Genomic DNA, 22489 nt, shown 5'->3' with positions numbered 1-22489 from the left:
TTTCAAAGTTACCCCAAAAAGTCTTTCCCAAAGCTTGGACACCTACTGTGACCAAAAACTGTGAGAGAAATGTCAGGGAAAAGATTTTTGTGCCTACTGAAGTCTTCACATCTTGCTTTTCTAAAATCAGTTTGATTAAAATGAACTACAGGTACAAACATATTTTTCCTTGTGATCACATTGAATAGTTGAAAATACTACCTTGAAAAAAGGAGGCCAGGCCTTCACCTAATAAGACATGATTTATTATAACACAGAAAATTCAGTCTGCTGTAAATGTTAACACTGCAAACAATTTCTATACTAATTTTTACAGATTTCAGTCTTCTAATCCCTGAATATATCTATATTTTTTATTTCAACAATTGTAATTGTAACAGCCATTCCATTTTCAAAAACTGTAAAACCATTGTTTTAACAGAGGCTATTGATAGGCATGTATCTGTGGCCAATATAGATGTGATTTTCTGAGATAATTTTTTTATAATTTTCTATAGGACTATAGTTTATTATTCTATATTTCTATTATAATTACTATATATTATACTATTATATATTAGATTACTATACTATTATTTCTATAATTTTCTAATGGTTGAAAGACACTATTTATGACAGCAAGAATAAAACATATACAAGATGATAATTTTTTAATTCCAAGGATTTTTTACATTTTACATTACATAAGCACTTTTTGACAGCTCACAGTTTGAAATTCTCACAAAGGAATGATAAAAAGCATTATATATATATAAGTTTACAAACAGTCCATTCAAATTCAGTTCCTAGGAATCATGCCTGCTCTAGGTATCTTAAAAGTGAAAGGAGTACCATGAAAATGAATGCAATGTTATGTCAAACAATGTAGAATTTCTATTTTGATCATCAAAAACCTGATCTATTTATTGCAAGGATTTTCTGGTTTCTTTGTCTTAAGTCTATGATTATACTCTTCTAGTTAAAGAAAATTTCATCCTGTTGCACAAATATTTTAAAATCCTCTCTAAGGAAAGTATTTAATTTTTCAGAAAACCACTTATTACTAATATAGTTCATAAATACAACCTGAAGATAAAAGTCAATAAATCCTTTTTACTACTATACTTAAACCTAAAAAAAAAAAAAAGAGAGGAAAAAAATCAAGGTGCTTACATTATTTCCTTTATACTTTTGGAAGAGGAAAATGGGTGAAGCAAACAGTTCATAATAGAGATAAGGTAAGAAAATATAGACCTGAAATAAGCAAAGTTCATGAAAACAGTTAAGTAAAACGGATAGCACGGTAGGGACTGAATTAAATTTTTAAACGCACACAATAGAATACCTGTATAACACAAGTGATTTCCTTCTTACAGTCATAAATTCAATGTACAGAAACAATGCATTGCAGAATGATGCACTTTATAGGGCTTTTTTCTTCACTTCTTAAAATATAGAACTATTATGATTCTCTTGTGTGGATGATAAATCCAGCTCAAAATTCTACCCACTGTGAGTTCTACCAAAACACAGTACTGAGAATGAGCTGTGAGAGAATGAATTATGATGTACCAGTGGTTTGTGCAGTGTGTGTGTTGAAGACAGAAAGAAGAGAAGGAGAAAGGAGGGCACACAAAGAAAAAACACAGTGTTTAAAAGGTAATTTTTAAAAAACCATGATAATATTAGAGGAAATATAAAATATTTTTAATGAATTAAAATCTGAACCTTATAAAATTTTAAATAAGCTACAAGTGGAAAGTACTGTATAAATAATAAAAGATATAGGCACAACCTCAGGTTTCAGCTTTGGATACTGACATTAATAAAAATTATTCCTTAAATTGTTTTCTCTAAAAGCAATAACACCATTAAGATCACCACAGCTCCTGTGTGTTGCAAACAAAAGGATTTCAAGACTTAGTTAACTCTGAGACCTCTGAAAGACAAATAGTTGGATCTAAAAAAAACCTACAAACAAAAAACCCAAAAGAAATAAAAATAGGATAATGGGTGGATACTCAGTAACTGAAAATATTGCAAACATTAACAATTTTAAAGAGTATTTGAGCAGGAGGGACTTAAAATCCTAAAAACACAAACCACTTGAAACACTCCAGTAATTTTCAATTGCTTTGCAATGTGCAAGCAAGGAACCTTGATCACTTTCACAATGAAACACTTAAGCTCTCTGATAATTTTATACCCTTATAAGCCACATATTTCTGGAACCCCATCATTTCCTAGCTGAAGTGGTTTTAAAAATATGTGAAGTGCTCCAATAATTTTAAATTATTCTGTGCAATGCAAGCTCAGAACCCTGATCACCTCAAAATTTAAGAGCTTATAAAAATTTGAAGTAGTCCAATATTTCTGAATGATTGGGTATTGTGATTTCACTTGTTTTATAAAGTGCTTCCATTTGCAAGGCAGTCTGGTGATAAACTGAAATACAGCTGTTGGCTAGCAAATATAGCCATGTAAAAATGTAATATTAAAAAAAAAATAATCAGAGAGTATGCTCCTGCCCCTCACAAAAATCAGAACTCAAGCAATACTAAGAAAAGGAAAATGTATCCTGAACCCCTAGTTCCAATCAAAGGAAAAAAATCTGCCCCAAAATTTCAGTCACAAACTACTTGTACAGAAACAGCTAACATATGAAAATTTACAGACCATACAATACATCAAATACTGCACTATTTCCAGGAGAGTTATAATTATTCATATGCCTAATAGTCTTTCCAGATCTATTTTGTGAGTATCTGTAATGAATATTATTTGATCATCTTGTCAAAGTGTAAGGTACTTACACACATCTCACTTTAATATGTGCTGTCTGGATTTTTTTCTGGGTTATTTTTTCATTTAATAAAATCAGACAGGAATATTGTCACTTATCAACAGGGTAATAATGAAAAATATATTTTATTTCTGCCATCAGTTCTACTCAAAAATACACTGGTTTACTGAAGCAAAAAAAAAAAAAATTCTTATTTATTGAAGTTTTTTAGATGGTTTACTATTCTGGAAGGGCTTGGATTTTAACTGATAATGCATGTGGTTTTGGGGTGCTATCTACCAGGTTTATGCCTTTATGGAAGGGAAAGGGAGGCTTCTGTACATTAAATTCATAATCTATACAAAAAAATGAGCCCCTATAGTAGGAATTTCAGCAGTGTTTGTCAGCTTGCAGTTCAGTGGGTTCCCATGTACACTCAAAAATATATTTTGCAAAATATTAATCTCACATTCAACATTCACTGTTCTCCTTTATACTTGCCTTTCCCTCCCGTCTTCTGCACATATAGAGCAGGATTTCAAATTAGAGGGTTCGCAGACTCAGTGTTGTATTTTTCATTAAGTTCCCAATTAATATTTAGCTAAAGTCTGGCAGTGGACAGCAGGTTCCTTTCACAGTAGAGCAGTGCCTTCAGAAAAGACAGACTATCTGCTGAAGAGGCAGGGAAAACTGAGAAGTTGCCATGATTCCTGCCCTTTCCACCCAATGCCAGGACCTATTATGATCATTGGCAGTCATTTTGGTTAATGCAATGGTTTTGCTGTTGTATCACTTTCTGCGGAGCCTGAAATCCACTCAGCAGGGTGACCCACTTGTCTGCTAAGGTGTGTGTATATAACTTCGATTAGGATTAAGGGTAGTAATGTTCAGCAGTGGAAAAACAGCTAATAAGGTAAGTAACCCTTGAAGCAACTCTTTTCTAAACATTTCCACAACTAGGTCATGAATTCATTCCTTCTCAAAGAAGCAAGGGAAGACACTGACATCAAACAGAGGCCCTCCTAAGCTACTTCAGCAAAAAAGGCTAATCATCAAATTGAATGAACCATCCAGACTTCAACAGAACTCTTGTATCTGAGGAAATTTATCATCTCCCATAAATAGCACGCCTCCTATATTTTTAGCAGTAGTGGCAAATAAAGGAGGAAGAAAACAATCTATATGTCCCCTTGTATGAACAAGCAGAAAATGATACCAAGTAATTCTTCTACTAAATTGATATCCAAATGTTCTATCATGGCAAAAAAAAATCGTAAAAAGCTCAGGAATTTTTCTTCAGGTAACAAAACTAGAAAGAAAATACATCTTTTTTTTTAAAAAAAATAAAAAAAATTATTTATTACTTTTTATTACTATCAGCAACAAAAGTATATGTTTTGTGTTTAGCTCTGCCTTCTTGGAGTAAGAGAAAATGAAACTTTATTTCAGGAATTCTTGACATGACTCAATAATAAGATTTTTTTGCCCAAAGTTTGCAAAAGAAGATTTACTCATTAAATGTCCCCAACTTCTTTTGCTTGGCCCCAGCTTTAAAGGGCAGAATATCTTGATTATTTAGAGAGGTGTAGGAACTCAATTACTATTGGAATGAAATTTACTTTAAGCCTCTAGATGTGTATTTTCAAACCTGGCCAAAAGTACAAGAAAAGAAAGGTTGTTTTGTTCTCCATTTTACCCTCGAGGTTTTGCACATCTCTGTTCTCTCTTATGTGTTGACTGATAGTGAAAGATAACTGAGTTAAGAGAGGCAGGCTGTAAAAGACACAGCTAAACTTAACAGAAGCAATAGAAAATACAAATAATCTGAGCAGGGAAGGCTCTTTTAAATAGAGATTTCAATCATCATGATTTAAGGAACTTTGATTTGGAATATGTTGGATCTGACATGCCATCAGGATGACTCATTGTGCTGAAATACATCATGTTTCACTATTATTGCATAATGTGACATATTGATATAATCAGATGAATTGTCAAAACAAGATGTCAAGTATGTGAAATTCAAATTAAGCAAAGTTTGGAAAAAGTCCTCAAATGGGACTACATGTTATTACTTTAATTACATATTTTACTCCATCTTGAAAAGCAGGTCTTTCTATATTAGTGCCTCCTTGGACTTGTGTTTAGAATGTCTTGCCTTAATTTAGTCACACATTTTTGCTTTGCAGTTTACATTTGCATGGCCACCTGACCAGAGAATACTCTCTCGAAGTAAACATATTTCCCACAGGAGAATGGGAAAGTCCTTTACCTTCCTTAATTTCTCATCCTTTTTGTTGTCTGGAAAGCAATTTTTTAGTTTGGCTGTTTGAGTTTTTATGAGTGTCTCAAAAATGTACTAATGTCTATCACCTCTAGAAGAATGCGGTAAGTGACCCTGCTTGAACAGGGCATTGGAAAAGATGATGGCCAGAGGTCAATCCAACCTCAACCATTCCATAACTCTGTGAAAAATTGTTGCTTTAACTTTGAGTCTCCATCTGTTTCTAAAATCTTTGTAAACATTTGAAATAGCTGAGTCTAATCTGAACCCCATTGCAGAACCAGATGTAGCTGATACACCCCTTCCATACACACAATTCTTCATTAGTCATAAGAACAGTCAGACGGATATGGAACAGACTCCTGTTCAGATCTCAGTATCTGTGGCCTTTAACTTTGCCTAGTAGTTATAAAGTTTAAGGCTGCAGTACTACTTACAAAACTTCCTACATTCATAAGAAGTGCTAGTTTCAAAAGAAACAAATACATTTTTTGGGCTAGAAAACAGAGAGAAGTCTACACTATTCTCAAATGCTGTTACTCCTGCAAGAAAAGACTCTTTCCCAAAGGAATCACGGGTTTGTAAAATGTAATACAAGATGTCCGGTTTCCTGGAGTTACAGAGGTTTTGAACATGCTTTAGAACTCCTCCATTGTAATCCTTGTCCATGTCAAGACTGGTTTCCTCACAGAGAAGTTCCCCAGCTCCTGCTCACTGGGGCAGGATGCCTCCCCTTAACTGACTTAACAGTGAATGGAGTGTGCTGCTTTTACTCTAGAGAAAATAAAGGTTAATCCACAGAACAACTCTCTCACCTCAGCCCTCCTGTTAAAATGCTAGGTAACATCACACCACTACTACTACTACTACTACTATTGTTGTTGTTGTTTATATTATTGCTATTATTATTTTCTGAACAAAATGTAGCAGAGCCTTAACAAAAACAGCAAAACTGAAAAACTTTCTTGTATATAAATGAGCTAAAGTATTTGGAAGCATTATGTTTTGAATGTTTAAATTCATAAGGGGGGGTTAAAAAGAAAAAATCAACAACAAATACCCCAAAAGGATATTGAAAATAGTTTATTGTAGTTTATTGCTGAACTATAATACAATTTCCATGCTGAAAGAAAAAGCTCCCTATACTGAAATACTACTGGTTAATTCAAATCCTGCCTGAAGCATGGCACACAGTAATAATGATGACAGCATCTAGTCCAATAATACAAAAATCAATAGAATGCATTGAACTGCTATCCAAAGCAAATCTAGAATGTCATTTGGTTGATTATTAATTAAATTGGCACCTGCTAAACTAAATACAAATGAACTAAATATCAACAAACTTTATTTTACATGGAAAATTAAAAGGTTAGGTAACTATTATATGGAGCAAGAAAAGAAGTAGAGTTTTTGATGTTACTAGCATAGAATCCTGACAATTTTTATGCCTTAGGCTTTGAGATATTTAAAGGAAAGAAAAGGTGATTGTATAAATTGTATAAGTATAGCTTTTGAAAATGGTCTTTTAATTCTTATTGATCAGAACCTTGGCATTCAAAGTCTAATTATACTAAAAAACTCTGCTATATACCCAGTGTACTCAGAAATCATTGCCTGAAATTAATCAACACTACAAGCACACCACTCCTAATTACAAAATGATCTTTGTAGTGCTTCTTACACCATTTGTTGATGCTCTTAAAAATGACTTGACAAACCTTAAACCAAATCATAATTTCCAGGTGACATTTTTATTGTTTCATTTATGATACATAATGAAAGTGTTCCACAAAGCAGTCAGGCAAATAATAAGAATGTAAGAATTCCCCTAGAAAGATAAGTTTTGCTTCAAGTTTCTTAAAAAATTGGAAAACAATCCAGAAATGTTTCTTTCTAATCCAAGATTACCTACTTCTGGAAGACTTTTTTCTGTAAGTTATTTTTGAGGTCTCTTTGCAAGTCCAGGTTTTGAAGCCTATTTCTAATAGTCTAGTAATACCACAGACTGTGGTTGCCTAATACTTATCTTAAAATGTTGCTTTTTATGAAGATACTAACTATGAAGGCTAGGAGCTTTCTACAACTTAAATAGGAAAATTTCCTCTCAAATAAGAGTTTTAAATCTGGTTTAATATAGAGATATTCCTTCTTACCTCAGTGACGAATAGATGGAGTTGTTGCCTACATCAGTCTAATGTATTTTATTTTCTAATATAAATATCATATACTTACATAAATTATATAATAATTAATATAAATAAATAACCTGATACTGAATTTTTAAAACATTATGAGTAAAGCTAATTTCACAGGGTGCTGTTCAAATAGAACAATGATTTCCATGTGGCCTATGTAAAATAACTGAATTAGATCACACTTATCACCACAGTGTATTCACATACATGCAGCACCACCACTGGGGTTTTTTGATGTTTTATTTTAGTTCAGGCACCAAGAGCTTTGCTAGCTTTCATCATTGTGTGGGAAAAAGGAAAGTAAGTGAGCATGAAAATGTAGTTAAAAGAGAAATTAAATCATAATGCACCAGATATGGAAAAATATTTTTATGAGCTATTTCAGAATTTCTTCCAGTAAGAATTGGTATTATTTTCCAATAATTTTGACACCTTTTCTGAAACATAAAATAATGTGGCCCTTAAGGGCCAAGGACCTAAGGAGATACAGTGAAATGGTGGAAACAGATGACTGCAAATTTTTTGAATTATATCTGGCAGAACCCAAATCACAGTCTAAAAAAAACAATTTATTCTTGAGGCTGCAGTTAATAGGGCTTGACTGAGACAGTAAGTCAGTTATCCCAGCTGTTTCCCAATCTTTTACCCTTTGATTATACTTAAAAGATAGATAAAAATATGGTAACAAACATTTAGTTATGTTCGCAACTATTTTTTCTACACTGAACATTGAAGTATGTGGAAGTAGTCTCATTGCTCATGCTCTGGACACCCTGTCCACTCTACTCCAGCTGCTGTTACACCATAAACTTGAATTATTCCAGTGCAAAGCAAAAAAAAATAATTCACAAAACACAAAGCAAAACCAAAAACCATACATTCAGCTCCCAGAGTCATTCAAGCTCTAGGACATTCAGTTTAATCTTCTGTACAGGTGTTTCATATTTCTTATACACCCATTTAAAATATTCAGTGAAGTAAGTAATGTTTCCCTCAATAGAAGGTTATTTAGAAAAAGCAGCACATTGTAAATTCTCTTCCTAGTATTCCAAGAAAAAGTTGATGCAGTAAACTTATAGTTCTAAATTATTAATATCCTATGACAGGTGTGCCTTTAATTGCTGAATACAAAAACTAGGTAATTTTAATTGAGCCACAAATTTGCAAACACATTGACTACCCCAAATCCCTGGCTACTCAAAATTCTGTTTCCTGTGTCTTCAGACGATTAGTTGTAGAAAAGCAAGTGCAAGTATAGTCTCCTCTTCAGATTTGGCAAAAAAAAAAAATCGTCAGTCTGGTAAGAGACCAACAAATTCCTTCACCTTTTCTTTTTTAAAGATGTTTATCCCAGAAACCTTGGGAAAGGCATTGCATAATCTCTGACACAGTTCATCAAAACCATACCTTTAATCTGACTATTCTAAAAAACAGTAACGGAATCTTTCTGCCTTCACAAAAATTTCTCAGTCTTTAAAGAATAACTTCACAGAATGGATCATTGGTTAGTTAGAGAATGGTGCCAACAAAACCAAGGTTGTGGATTTAATCCCTGCACAGGCCATTTACTCAAGAGCTGGAGTTGATAATCCTTGTGGGTTTATTCCAACCCAGAATATTCTGTGAATCTGGTCCAACCTCTCTCCTTAAGCAGGGTCAACCCAGAGCACATGGCACAGGACTCTGTTGAGAGGGTTCTTGAATACCTCCAGTGAGGGAGACTCCACAAACTCTGTGGGCAAAGTTCTAGTGTACCATCATCCATAGAGTAAAGAAAATCTTCCTCATATTCAGATATGCATTAGTTTCTTGTTGCGTGTGTTGTGTCTTGTCCTATTTCTTGGAAGCATCAAGAGCTTGGCTCCATCTTCTTGACATTCTCCTTTTGGATACTTACAGACATTGATGAGGTCACATCATCTTTGTCGCCCAATGCTGGTCCTGCTCCAAAAGTCCCATGTCTCTCTTATCCTGAGGAGCCCAGCACTCCAGAGGCAGCCTCACTAAGGCTGAGTGGAGGCACAGGATCACCTCCCTTGATCTCTTGGCAATGCTCTTCCTGATGTACCCAATGGTACCATTGGCCTTCTTGGTGACAAAGGCACTGCTGTCCTATGGATAGCTTGTTATGCAACAGAACCCCCAAGTCCTTTTCCCCAGAGCTTCTTTCCAGCAAGCCAATTCCCAGGCTGTGCTGGTACAGGGGATGATCCCCTAAGTGTAGGACCCTGCATTGGCCTTTGCTGAGTTTCAGAATGTCCTTCTCTGCCCATCTGTCCAACCTGTCCACGTCCTTCTGAAGGGCTGCACAGCTCTCTGGGGTATTTCCCACTGCTCCCAGCTTTGTGTCATCAATGACACTCCTGAGGAGACATCTGTCCCTTCATCCAGGTCACTGATGAATAATTTAAACAATACTGGCCCGGTATTTAACCTTGGGGACACTACTTGTGACAGACTCCAACTAGACCCCGTGCCACTGATTGTAACTCTCTGGGATCTGCTGTTCAGACAGATCTCAAACCACCTCACTGTTCTCCTCCCTTTTTTCTTCTTCTAACTCTCTTCTCACGGAACATAACATCCAATGAGTTTAATGGCTTTCTATGTTCAGTGGACTAAGTCCATGCTGTGATAAGTGACTGTATGTTGTATTTACTCTTTTGCCAAAATTCCTTAATTTTCTTGTGTTTGCCAGTACACTTATGTGTATTTTTACTTCTTGAAAATATTTGATTGCTATTTGCTCCACTCAAAAGAACATTGCTTTAGGCCTAGGTTTGAATGACTGGGATGTAACGAGTGCTGCTGACATACGACCGAAAAAGCTGTTCTAAGTGGTTTCTAAATGCATGCTGAGCTCTTGACCATGGAATCATTTGAACTTACTTGCATATCATTCTGATATTCTTGTATTACTATTTTGTTGAATTTCTCCATGTTATTTACTCAAAGAAGAATGCCTCTGAACCACACTCAAAAGTTTTCTTAAATCTTGTGTCAGTGATGCCCTGCAAAATTCTTCCTGACACCTGTTTCAGTGGTTTTAGCTGCTTAGAAGAAATGGCAACGGCCTTTCTATCACATATACAGATTATGATAACAAACGAAAGGCAATTTTAACAGAAAACATAGATCAACAAAGAAAGAAAAGGCTACCATCTGGAACGACTGTTAGATCTTTGAAGCCTAAATCCTTTAAAATTTCATTATAAGTATGACTGTTGTTTTTGGGGGGATAAACGCACGTGAGATTTGGCCAAAACTACTGTTATCTGAAGGCACTTGGCCGTCTAGAGTTGCTTGATCATTCTGACATGCTTAATTCTAGTGTGCTTCAACTTTCTCATTTAAATATCTCTTCCCATCAATCATTAGTGCTTTCCTTCCTGGGTCATTGAGAGCATAATACTTCATTGTGTCAGCTGAAGGTGTGCTGACCTACTTTTCCTGGTTAATTTCAAGGGTAGGATCAGATGTTCCATTGCTTTAGTAATTGATCTAGAGATAGATCTTTACTAGAGCACCCATGACATGGTCTGAGGGGCATTCCAGGCATCACTGACTTCAAGGTCATAACTGAAATGAAAAATTCTCCAATCAATTAGGTAACTTGGCTGCAAAGTTTGTTCCTGGAAATAATTCTCTTATAAACATACTGCTTTTCTTAGATAAAAATTGGGGTTTAATGCAGGGGATCATATGAAAATTGCTGCTACCTTTTGGTGTGTAGTACTGCTTTAATGTTAGTGACCCCCTAGCCATTTTAATTTTACATACTTGTGATAACTAACTTCTGCAAGTGGAAAGACACAGTGATAAGTGACAAGGTATAAAGCCAAAAAGATAGAAAGGTGCTAAAACAAAAGAGTTATCAGTGACAGTAAAACCAATAGTTCACTATAGAAGGTGCAAAGAAACAATTCCAAACAAAATAATCTCTCAGGAGCAGACTTCTAAACTTCTAAAAAGAGATACACTATTCAGTTCGTTCACACTTCCTTCCTCTGGAAAACCAGAAAATTTGATATTTCAGGTTGGACTCTGAAGTGTGGTTTCATAAAGTGTTACTTCATTGTGCACACTCCCACAGGTAGAGGATATACACATCTGCCAGACAACCTCCAGATCTGCCTGGATTTTGAAAATAGTCTCATATTAATACCAGAAGGGGGAAATATCTCTCCTGTACGTGACTATAACCTGCACAATATGATTCTCATAAATACTAGATAATGTACAAGTAAAATGCAAAGTGAGATGTATTTTATGTAGCTTCTGAAATGTATAGATATTTAGCTTTTGATTTTCACCTATTTTCTATTATTCCAGATAATGCACATAATACAGTCATGGAAAAGACTGAATTCATGCAGTGTCTAAGTTAAAAATAAATGGCATAATTCACACAGATAAGTACTTCTTGCAGTTCTTCTCCTATATTAGTTGGCCTGTTCAGAAAATTGATCATTTTTTTAACTACTAAAATTTTCCTTTTAGAATTAATATCTCTATAAACTAGTGGCATGTTTCAGCTTTGAAAACCCTGTTTGCTGAACAATAATAATAATAAAATCTAATAATAATTACTTTATTTAAATCCTTATATAGAAATACATATTTGTGTCTGTACAAAAAAAATCCACTATATATTCGCCAGAAATGTTATAGTTTACTTAATGAACAATTTCTATTAAAACCATCATGAAAAAATTTCTTTTTCGAAATCTACTTTAAAAAATCAAAATAAAAGTTAATATTTTAAGAAGTATATTCAGGTTGTTTGCCTTCGAATACAGTATTAAAATTATTATGAAATGTATTCAAAATCAAAGAATTTCAAGTTTCTACAAGTTTTGTTCATGCAGTCTGTTAATGGAAACAAAAGCTATGTCATATGCAACCAATCAAAATAACTCAAGTTTCTTATACTTACAATATGATAATCCCTACAATCAGTTCACAGACAATCCTGTGGTTGAAATATAGTCACATAAAACTTGGTTGAATAAAACAAACATGACATAATAAAAGAATGCTAAATTGAGTATGGAGTGCTTCATCTAGTGCATTTGAAATCAATTGCATTATAAATATACAATTATGAATAAGAAATATTTCTGGTTTATATACATTCATATTTTGTGATGTCATTACAGGGTATTCAGAGGTTTCTTATGGTAGACACTAATGAACAGCTTTAATGAGACAATTATCTTCCACTTTATTGAGAATTGAAAAAGCAATATCAACCACCACACAGAAGACAGACACCTGTCAGTAGTATCAGAGCATTTGCAAAGATTTTCTGGGGACTGACAAAAAGGACATGAATTTCTGCAACATTTTGCTTTGCACAACTGTCTGAGAGAAACAGAAAAAAATGAAACAGAGGGATTGCCAGGGACAGGAAAAGCTCTGTAAATGATAGCCCTGAGAAAGAATAATGGAGAATGATTGACGGCAGTGAAAATAGGAAAAAAAACAGTAATGGTTTTTAAAGAGATCATTTCTATTTTTATGATTCCTACAGTATCTAAAGAAACAGTTTTTATATCTAAGGACCCAGATCCATGAAAAGTGACTGAATTCTCCAAAGGAAGATGTGTCTTCACTGTATTATCCCCACTGGAATAACAACTAATACTGATAATTTTGCTAGTCGCTCAGGATAAGTCATGTAATTTTGTAGATGAAAACTTTCCCTGCAAAATTATTCATGTGTATAGAGTTAACTAATTTTATACTTTTTCAGAAATTGCAGATGATGAGCACCTAGACTTTTTTTTTTTTAATCTCCCAAAAAGAGTAAACTGTCTTTCTTCATTAGCAGCAGGTGAAGCAATCACAGTTCATTTTGTGTAGAACATGACATAATTCCTATTTAGCTTCCAGAAAGTATAGAGCAGATGATATGAGATCCTGACTTGCACCTTCTACAAATCAGAGTTGCTGAATATCTGATAAATTTTAGTATGAATTCTGTTTAGACCTCTGTAGCAACTGAGTAGAAAAATCAAAGAATCATGAAATGGTTGAGGTGGGAAGAGACCCCTAGACCAATCCCCCTCCTCACACAGTCTCAGTTACAGCAGACTGCCCAGGACCCTCTTCAGTCAGGAGGAGACTCAACAACGTCTCTGGGCAGCCTGTCCCCCTGTTTGACCACCCTGTTGGTGACTATCCAGCCAGACTTCACCTTTGCGCTGGTGATCAAATATGTCAACAGTACAAAAGGAAAGAAATAGCACACAGAGACACAAAAATGATACACACATACACACACACCCCGACAATGTATATGTATAATTTTTTTTCAATTTCCTTAAATACATTGAGCAACATAACAAAAAAAAAATTTTACTTCACTAATGAATGTCTAAATATTGTCTTAGCAGTTAGCAAGGGGACCTTACTAGCTTTAAAACATTTACATTTTATGATTTTTGTTACCCTGTCAAAAAGATCTTCCCTGAGAAGTTGATACCTTCAAATATCCATCATTATTGATAGTATTGGTAATACCATTAAAATAAATCTAGAAGATGTCCAGCAATAGTTTTAGTTCTTGAAACGAAACCATACTTTTACACATGAACAATATGACCTAGTGAAGCAGCCAGAAAATGGGGAACCATGAGGGGTGGTGGGAGAACTGGGATTCTCAGCTTGTCTGAAGTCACAATATCTGCTTCTTCAGTACCTCTCCTTGGCCACTGCAAATGCAAGACAAGTTTAGTTTTCTTAACAAAATCACCAGCTTTTATGTCAGCAAATCACAATAATATATCTCACATCGTTAATGGCTGTGACTGGACTTTATATCAGTTTTCACCTATATGCCACTGAGGACCTCTTTGAAGTCTGCAATATTCCTACACAGACATTAGAAGTGTTACAAATTTTTGCCTCAGTCCATGCAGATGAGGATGCAGAAGACAATTTTTCACAAAATGCCACTTACTGACTAAGGTAAGTATATATAAAGACAATGAAAAGAAATAAGAACTTCTTTCCCATAGGATTATTTTGATGTCTTCAGCTGACAGAGAGGATGGCCTTCCAGAAATTTCCTTGAATCTCTGCCTAGAAGCATCACTTTCATCTTGTGTTTATCATGAGCCAACTGCTTTCTCTCAGTCTGTATATATCTTCCAGGCACTTCAATATAGGTATAGAATTGACACAAATCAGACTTTTAGAAATAAGAATAGCTTAAAATACATTTTTGAATATTTAAGGAATGCATCAAACAGAAAGGGGTGGGGGGAAAGGAAGGAGAAACATGTTCTGGTAAACATGACAGGATAAAACTTTTAACCATCATGATTTTTTTATTACAGTAAGTATCTCTTGCCGGTTTATTGGTGGGTATATATTTCTAAAATTAGGCAGTGCCAAAGGCACCATGTTTGCGTTCTTTGAAGTTGATGCAGCCAGATCTAGTAGACCTTATGTTAGAAATAAAATATTTTTCAGACGAAAGTGATGCTAGCCAGAGATTTCAGTCCTCACATCCTGATTCAAGCTTTCTGGTGTAGCCATCAACTTGTACGATTCTCACTGTTTATTTCAGTGTGTACCTTCACAGTTTTCTTTAAAAATATATGAAGACATTACTGAGGATCTGATTCAATAAAAAGTATGTCCAGACCTCCATGCCCTGGAAGCTCAAACAATGCTGCAAAAGCTGCAGAAATGGGACATATTTTCTATTGAATTGGGTACTGAGAATGCTCATAAGTTTTTTGTATTGATTTTTGTAACAGCCAGCAGTGAAAGACACAGACAATATTAGCTTCATCCACTACAGGCCTGTGGATTTCACTTTCTGCATGCAACAGGACATGGAGGGAAAACAGACAGTGACCAATTTAAAAAGAGAGTGCAAGGTAATTTTCTTTTTCAGGTAAAATCAAAAATGTAACTTCATATAATGAAATAATTTTCAAAAATAGGTACCCTACTACAATTAACAAATGATTAGGCAAGACTCAAGTGTGATCATAACTGAACTTTTTAAATGCTTTTACCTAACATTGTCACTATTTACCGATATTTGCAGCTTATACAAAGAGAATACAGCCCTGAATTACAAAAAAAAAGTAGGGCATTACCAAAAAAAAAAAAAAAAAAGGGGAAAAAATATTTGAACAAAACCTTAAATCACTCAAAAACTAAAATCTCAAATTTCTCAGCCCTTTAACAATTATTATTCTGCCTAAACTGTTTTGGGATGACTTTATGTGAGATGGACTAGACTACAGTAGCTGTGTTTTCCCCTCAATTGCAGTGGCTTTCTGCTAACAGCAGCAACTAATCCATCCATGTTTTCCACCTTCTAAAAGACACGAAAGTTGTGTTGCAGCAGTCAAAAACCCAGGTAATTTGCTGCAAAGCTACACAGAACTTAGCCATCTTCTAAGTTAAACTGTGAGCATCAGCTGCCCATTCCCATCCTGCTCCATGTTACATTTTCAAAACCACAGCTGCACCTAAAAAATGACCAAAAATGATGCCTTGTACAGAAATGAATTCAAACATTTAAACTCAGCATCAGTTTCCTCAGTATCATGGGATATGGTTCTTGCCATTCTAAACTGGATCAGTGAGATGGCTGATGTGCTCTCTTACCTCCCAATGAGCCTTGTACAGAGACTGGAAGGACCCTGGAAAATATGAACAGATTTCCAAAAACTTTAATACTTGATTTCAGATTATTTTTCTGTATATCCTGCTAAAAGGCGCTGAACAAAAATATTAAATCTGTATAAAATACATTGCTTCTTAATCCCAATATGTTGTAAGAACTGCAAGCATTTGTTTGTAATAAATTAAAATCTCATTTCTTCAACATAAGGCCAAAGCTAAGGATGAGTTTTAATGGAAATGGGAGTGAAACCATTTCTGGAAAAAGTAAAGACAGAAAATTAAATGGTGAATTCTACTGGAAAGTATGCATCAATTCTTCAAATATGCATCGGGGGCACCTTCCTAGACCATTTGTTAGAAAGAGTAGTGTGCTGACTACAATTAATACCCTGAACAACTCAAGATGATCATAGACACAGCTGCTGTTGTTTAAGGTAACAGGCACATCAATGGCAAGGCAGTAGATATTGATTTGTGCAGTGACATCCTTCTAGCTATGTCATCTGAGTGAAAGAAGTCCCCAAATTAACCAATAATATAGTGTTAGAAGTTGTAGTAGTTGCCTCCTGGGACTTGTTCTGGTTAAGGATAGATACCTCTCCTCTTCCCACAGCCATCAATCCTCCGTGAAGGATTGCATGCAGGTCTCCATTGGTCAAAAACAGAATGTGAAGTCCAAAAGGACAAAGTAGCAGATTGCTGGATTTTATATATATTGAAAATTTCCTCACAGGACACTGGAACTCAATCTAAGTCTTAATATGCAATTGTAAGAATGTTAAAAACAGTGAATCAATTTTCCTCTTTAGGTATTTGAATACAGATGTTTTAAATGTAAAGTCTCATTTCCATCAAAATCAGATGTCAAAAACTGTTAGTTGTATCAACTTGATTTTCTTACTGTTCTGATTGTACAGTCCATTTTTGTCATGGGCCACTGGCTATATAGTACATCAGCTGACTGTATGTAATAAAGGGTAACAGGCCTGGACATTGTTGATGTTAGAGCAGTAAAAAGCAGTGACCATAAATACTTAATCCACATGAACATCAATGAGAAAGTCTTTATGTAAGTAATAATCATATGACATATAAAATGTTAATCAAAGAATTCAAGCTGTAATTTGGATTTAAACTGTCCCTCATTATGGTGAGATTTCTGTTTATTTGGTAATTTAAAACCTTCTTGTAATCAAACATTTTACAGTTCTTGAATTACCTTTTTATAAAGGTTATGCATTTTATCAAAATTGTATGACTGAATTTGTTCTCTTGCTGTTTTCAAGTAGATGGGCAAAAAAATTCTTTTGACACATAAGTTGAGTTTTATTCAAGCAAGTATTCAATTAAATTTGGAGAAGCATATTTATATTACTGATTTTGAGATCCAGATGCAATTATAGACCAAGCCTGAGTTTAAAAAAAATGGAAGTGTCTTTTCATATATGAGTCACATTACAACTGCATATAGATTCATATTTCCAAAAACACATAATTGTGGCTGAAAGTAGAAGAAATATTTGACAAAATCTGTTGTCTTAAAAACAATAAAATAGTTGTTTGCATTAGTTATTTTTTATAATATTCACTCCACAGAATGAATGTTTTTCTTTGTTTTTTTTCTTGGAGCTAGAGGAAAAATTAGTATGTAGGCTATGGCTTTTAACATCATGCACAAATAATTCTGAACAGAAGAAGGAATTTATAAAAATCTTTTATATTTATTAAAAAAAAACCCTCAGAGCTCTCCCAACATGTAGAGAGGTATGTAATCTTATCTTTTCTTCTCATTATGCTGCAATCAAGATATACTAGGAGTAAGACCATGTTTTCAATCTAAAGGATTTTAGAAATGCAACTGGTCCCTATTAATACAATATATCAATTTTTAAAAAGTGTAACTGCCAAATATGTTCATTTTTTTGCTGACATAATGCTCATTTCTAGACTATGGGATAATGCCGAATGAGGCTTTCTTTGCATTTCATTTTCTGTATTTTTTTGCTTAATAAACATTTATAACAATTCTTCAAAGGTTTCTGTTGTAAAACTGTTTGGAAGTCATAAAGAGATTTGGGGATTTCAGATTTAAAGCCTTATTGATATCTTCATTGTGTTAAAAGACTTTGAATATGAAGGTTATTTATATACATTTGATGTTCCCCTTACAAGTAAATATTGAAATTAGGGTATTTTTCCAGTTTTTCTCTTATACAGCAAGGATTTAATGCAATTATATCAAAGGAGAAATTCCTTGCATTGGATGAAAACTGAATGCATGTTTATCCTGCTAGGGTCTATTTTAGAAAAAGGAAACAGGATTTCAGTCTGCCTAAGGTAGTTTTGATTTTGTATTGCAGCAAGGGGGGGGGGGTTGTTGACATTTTATTCTTTTTTCCCATTCCATAGTTTGAATCTCAGACCAAATTTATAATTCTTCATAATTTACATCTGTTATACAGTCCCAGAATGAGTTAAATGTATATTTCAATTCTGCTAAGTCTTGTTAGAGACAGTCAATGACTAGTCAAAAAAAGAGGTGAGGATCTATATTGATATTCAGCATAAATTTTTCATTCATTGTAAATATAAGAGATATGTGAAGACCAACTTGAACGCGCATTTGAGTCCCACAAGATGCAGAAAACTGTTCAGCTTTGCCTGAAAGGACATCACACTTCTAAATTATCCTCAAGCCCAGCTTTGAGCTCCACCTGCATTCAGCATCAGAGATGTGCTGGTCTGCTCTTATTTTGTAACAGAACACATAACATCTCCTATCAGAGGTAGGACTGCCTTGAAACATGATCACTGTCTTGCAAATAAAGTATCTATGTCTTAAAGGGAGCACTAGTGCTTTATTGAAAGGTGGTGAATGAGGGAGTGTGGCAAGAGTGAAAATTGGTTGTTATGGGATATTTTCATGGATTTTTCTTGTGTGTTCACTGTGAGTGTTTACCGAAGTTAACAAAATAAAATATTTTCGTTCTTGTTACACCTCTCTAGCCAGGTTGTGTTCTCTGTCATTTCCTCTATTCACTGCTTGGCCTCCACAAATCCCTCTCCTCTGCACTTCTTCAGGAGCAATCACTTTAACAGCTTCTCCCAAGTCCCTCAGGGAAAGCAGTCTTTGGTCATGCAGGTGCTGTGTCCTTCAAACATTAACATGCTCTGCCTCAGTTTTCTGTCCTGGTTACTGTATGTAGCATAGTCATTTTAATATTTCTTGTTTAAAAAATTATTCTAGAGAGTAATTAAAGGAGTATTCACTCAGTGGAAAACATGGACTAGATCTGTAGAAAAAATCCTTGTACAATAATACTCCACACTAGAAACTCACATGCCAACTGAAATGTCTCAGATTCCTTAATTAAACCTCTGAAGACAGGCAAGCAGCCTGTGGAAGAAACAGATCCACATTTTTAAAGTATTTGGTATTCAGAAAACATTTTAGAGTGACCCTCAACAATACATCCAAATCAGCCATATCTACCTCATGATGAGAAAGTCCATCTTTGCATGAATAAATATTTTTTAAATAGTCACTTTCAAGGTAAATGTAGGTTAAAAGATTCCCATATGTTTCTGGGCAGAGGAGTAAATAGCCCAATATATTAATAAATTATCTGGGGAAAGGGTTGAATTGGTTGGGTGGAAAAATATCTTGCTTACGATATTATTTAAGGATATGAAGAAACAACAGTTTTAGAATTCAGAATCCCTCTAATACCAAAGTGCAGTTAAATGGGTGAAGTATGTGGAAAACCCCCATAACTTTCCACACCATGAGGAGGTCAGATCTGATTACTGGTGCTCTGCAACAAAAACTCAAGGCTTTTAACCAGATATTTCTATGAAACATATTTCACATAATAGTCACAGTACTTAAAAAAAAATGCTAGGATGTTACAAAGGTATTATGAATATAAGAGAATCAAAAGATAAAAGCTAACTTCAAAGATAACTTACACACTGCTTATGCATTCTGAACAATGTGGGTATACACATTTAGAGTACATTAACTTTATGATATTCTCTAGCAAGTCTAACACTTGCTCCCAGTTCAGAAAAAGAGGAAACATAGCCCAGTTCAGAGAAAGAAAACTGAAAATTATATGAAGCAATTTTTCTCCAGGTTGAGATTCATGGCTGATTGAAAACAACATCAAAAGTTAAGAAGCTTTTGATTTTCAATCTTGCACCACTAGAAAATGTAATAATTAAGATCTGCTTCCAAGTTCGTTAGCACTTTGGCTACACCATGGAGATAAGAGAAATTGCCCTTCCCTTCATAGATTCTACATACTTCAAAATACAAAATTAGAGATTCTCAGGAATTCCAACTCAGGCTGAATCAATCTCTCTGTATACCGATTCATGAATGAACTATCAAATCAATGAAAAAATAGTTTTGCACATCCAGTGAAAAGTAAAAAGGAAGAATCAGGCTCTAGAGGACTACAGCAACTTTGCTGAAGTAGCTGCACCTGAACTGGTTTAGAGAACATGAAGTGGAAGATGAAATCCTGATGCCAATGAAGTCAAAATTTTGCCACTGGCTCCACTGCAGCTAGATTTATCCAAAGCAGTGAAACCCCAGTGGAAATAGAAAAATCAGGAAAAGATGTCTGTAATATGAATTACAGCCAAACATAAACTAAAGGCTTTTATGGAATGTTTAAAGAAGCTTTTCAAAAAAGAACCATGGCATAAAAGAAAACTGTAGTACTAGATCTTTGCTTCCTCCCTGCCCTTTTTAGCAGCTAAATAAAGACAGTTTTTCAGGGCTGGACTTGAAGAATGCCACAGCATTCATCTAGACCTCCTCCCTTTGGAAAAAATCCATTGACTTTCAAGCCAAAAGCTTATTTTAAAAATTCCAAAACAAGTATTGCATCTTTTAAACACATATTTGTTGCAGCTTAAATCAGAAAATAAGAGGGAAACATGTGAACTAAATTAAATGTATCTGAGAACTAATAGCAGCATATCTAACATTCTTTAAAAATAAATAATTCATCAGAATGTTGGATGAGTAACTTTTAAGAATTCCTCCATTTCAAAATTGAGATAATGATTCTCTGCATGCCAAAGTTTTATTTGAGACAAAGGAAGTATTACAGCTTACGAAAGTACAGTGTAAACTATGTTACAGGTAAATTTACATATTAATGACAGAGCACTGATATGAGGAAGAACTGAGGGTTCAGAAGGCAGGGGCCCTTTGTAAAATCTCTGTATAGCTACAGATTATTATGCAGGCATTCACATTCACAAATTTTTATAGTAGGGGACTTAGGGAGAGACATTTAGCAGCTCTAGAGAGGCTGCAATATTCAGAAGGTAGAGACTGCTCTTGCCTGGTAGGTAGCTGGCTTTTATTTTCATTTCCTGTTCAGGAGTGAGATTACTGTTTGGGGAGAGTTAAATCTATTTCAGGCATAAGAATCATTTATCCCTGGAGGTGCTGAGCTTCGATTAATAGCTCTTGGATTCTTCTTATTCATCTTAACTCCAATTTGTGCTGCTTGGCACTAAGGGTCCAGTTTATTCCTTTCCTCATTTTCAGTTCTCCCTTCCCCCACCCAGCACAGTGTATCAGAGAATGCTTCCACTGTCACCTTGGTTTAGGTATATATCGTCATGTAAAGTTAATGCTCAACACTTGATTAGTCAGTATTTCTCTGAGGTGGAGATGCTACATAACTTGTACTCCTTTTTGATGTTAACGAAAGTCTGAAACAGTAATAAATTAGATATAGATCTGCTCAACGTGTTATTTTTTTAAGCTAGCTATAAATCAGATATAAACTGTTTCAGTATTTGTGTCTCTCTGTTTTAATTTTTGTGCAATAAAATTTTAGCCTATGTTACAGATTAACCATGCATAAAATAATAATTTTGTATACTGAAGCCATTTGCAGCTGTAATACAAGTAAAAAGTTAATCCAGAACTCTAAAACCTCATTTATTTTGTACAATTCAGAAGCACTCAAATCAATTTGCTGAAAATCTAATAAATACTTAGGGCTAAAATCTACTCTGAGTCTCCATCTCACAAAAGAGCATCTTTCATTTGACAGATGCTTAAAGAAGAAATCCTTAACATGACCCCTGCATTATCTGTTGCTTCAATTATTCAAGATACTCACTGCACACTTCTACTTTTCCTTACCCAACACAAAATTAAGTCATCAGCCTCAGAAGGAGTGCAGGGGGAGCAAAGGCCTGGCTAAAACAACTATTTTAAACTATCTTGAAACATTTATGAATTTAACTTACTCAAGTGCAACTTATTTTCTGTTAGTCCAGTGGATTTTTCATTGCTAGAGAACAGAAACCTGAAAAATCCCAGCTATGTTCAGCCTTATCAAATTATCATCAGCTGGCCAGATGACACATGTAAGTATGTTTATATATGCACCTATATGGATAGATATATACACATAAACATGTATGCACATACACAAATATGTATAACGAAGTCTTATCCAGAAAGTGAACATTGTGCAGCAACTGAAATATCATTTAACTGTGTGTAGCCCCTAAGAAATTTCTGCCTAGGCATCTAGCATCTTTGCTTTTGATTCCTAC

This window comes from Ammospiza nelsoni, chromosome 1 (genome assembly GCF_027579445.1).
Source record: "Ammospiza nelsoni isolate bAmmNel1 chromosome 1, bAmmNel1.pri, whole genome shotgun sequence".
Lineage (NCBI taxonomy): Eukaryota > Metazoa > Chordata > Aves > Passeriformes > Passerellidae > Ammospiza > Ammospiza nelsoni.
This window is presented reverse-complemented; position numbering follows the sequence as displayed.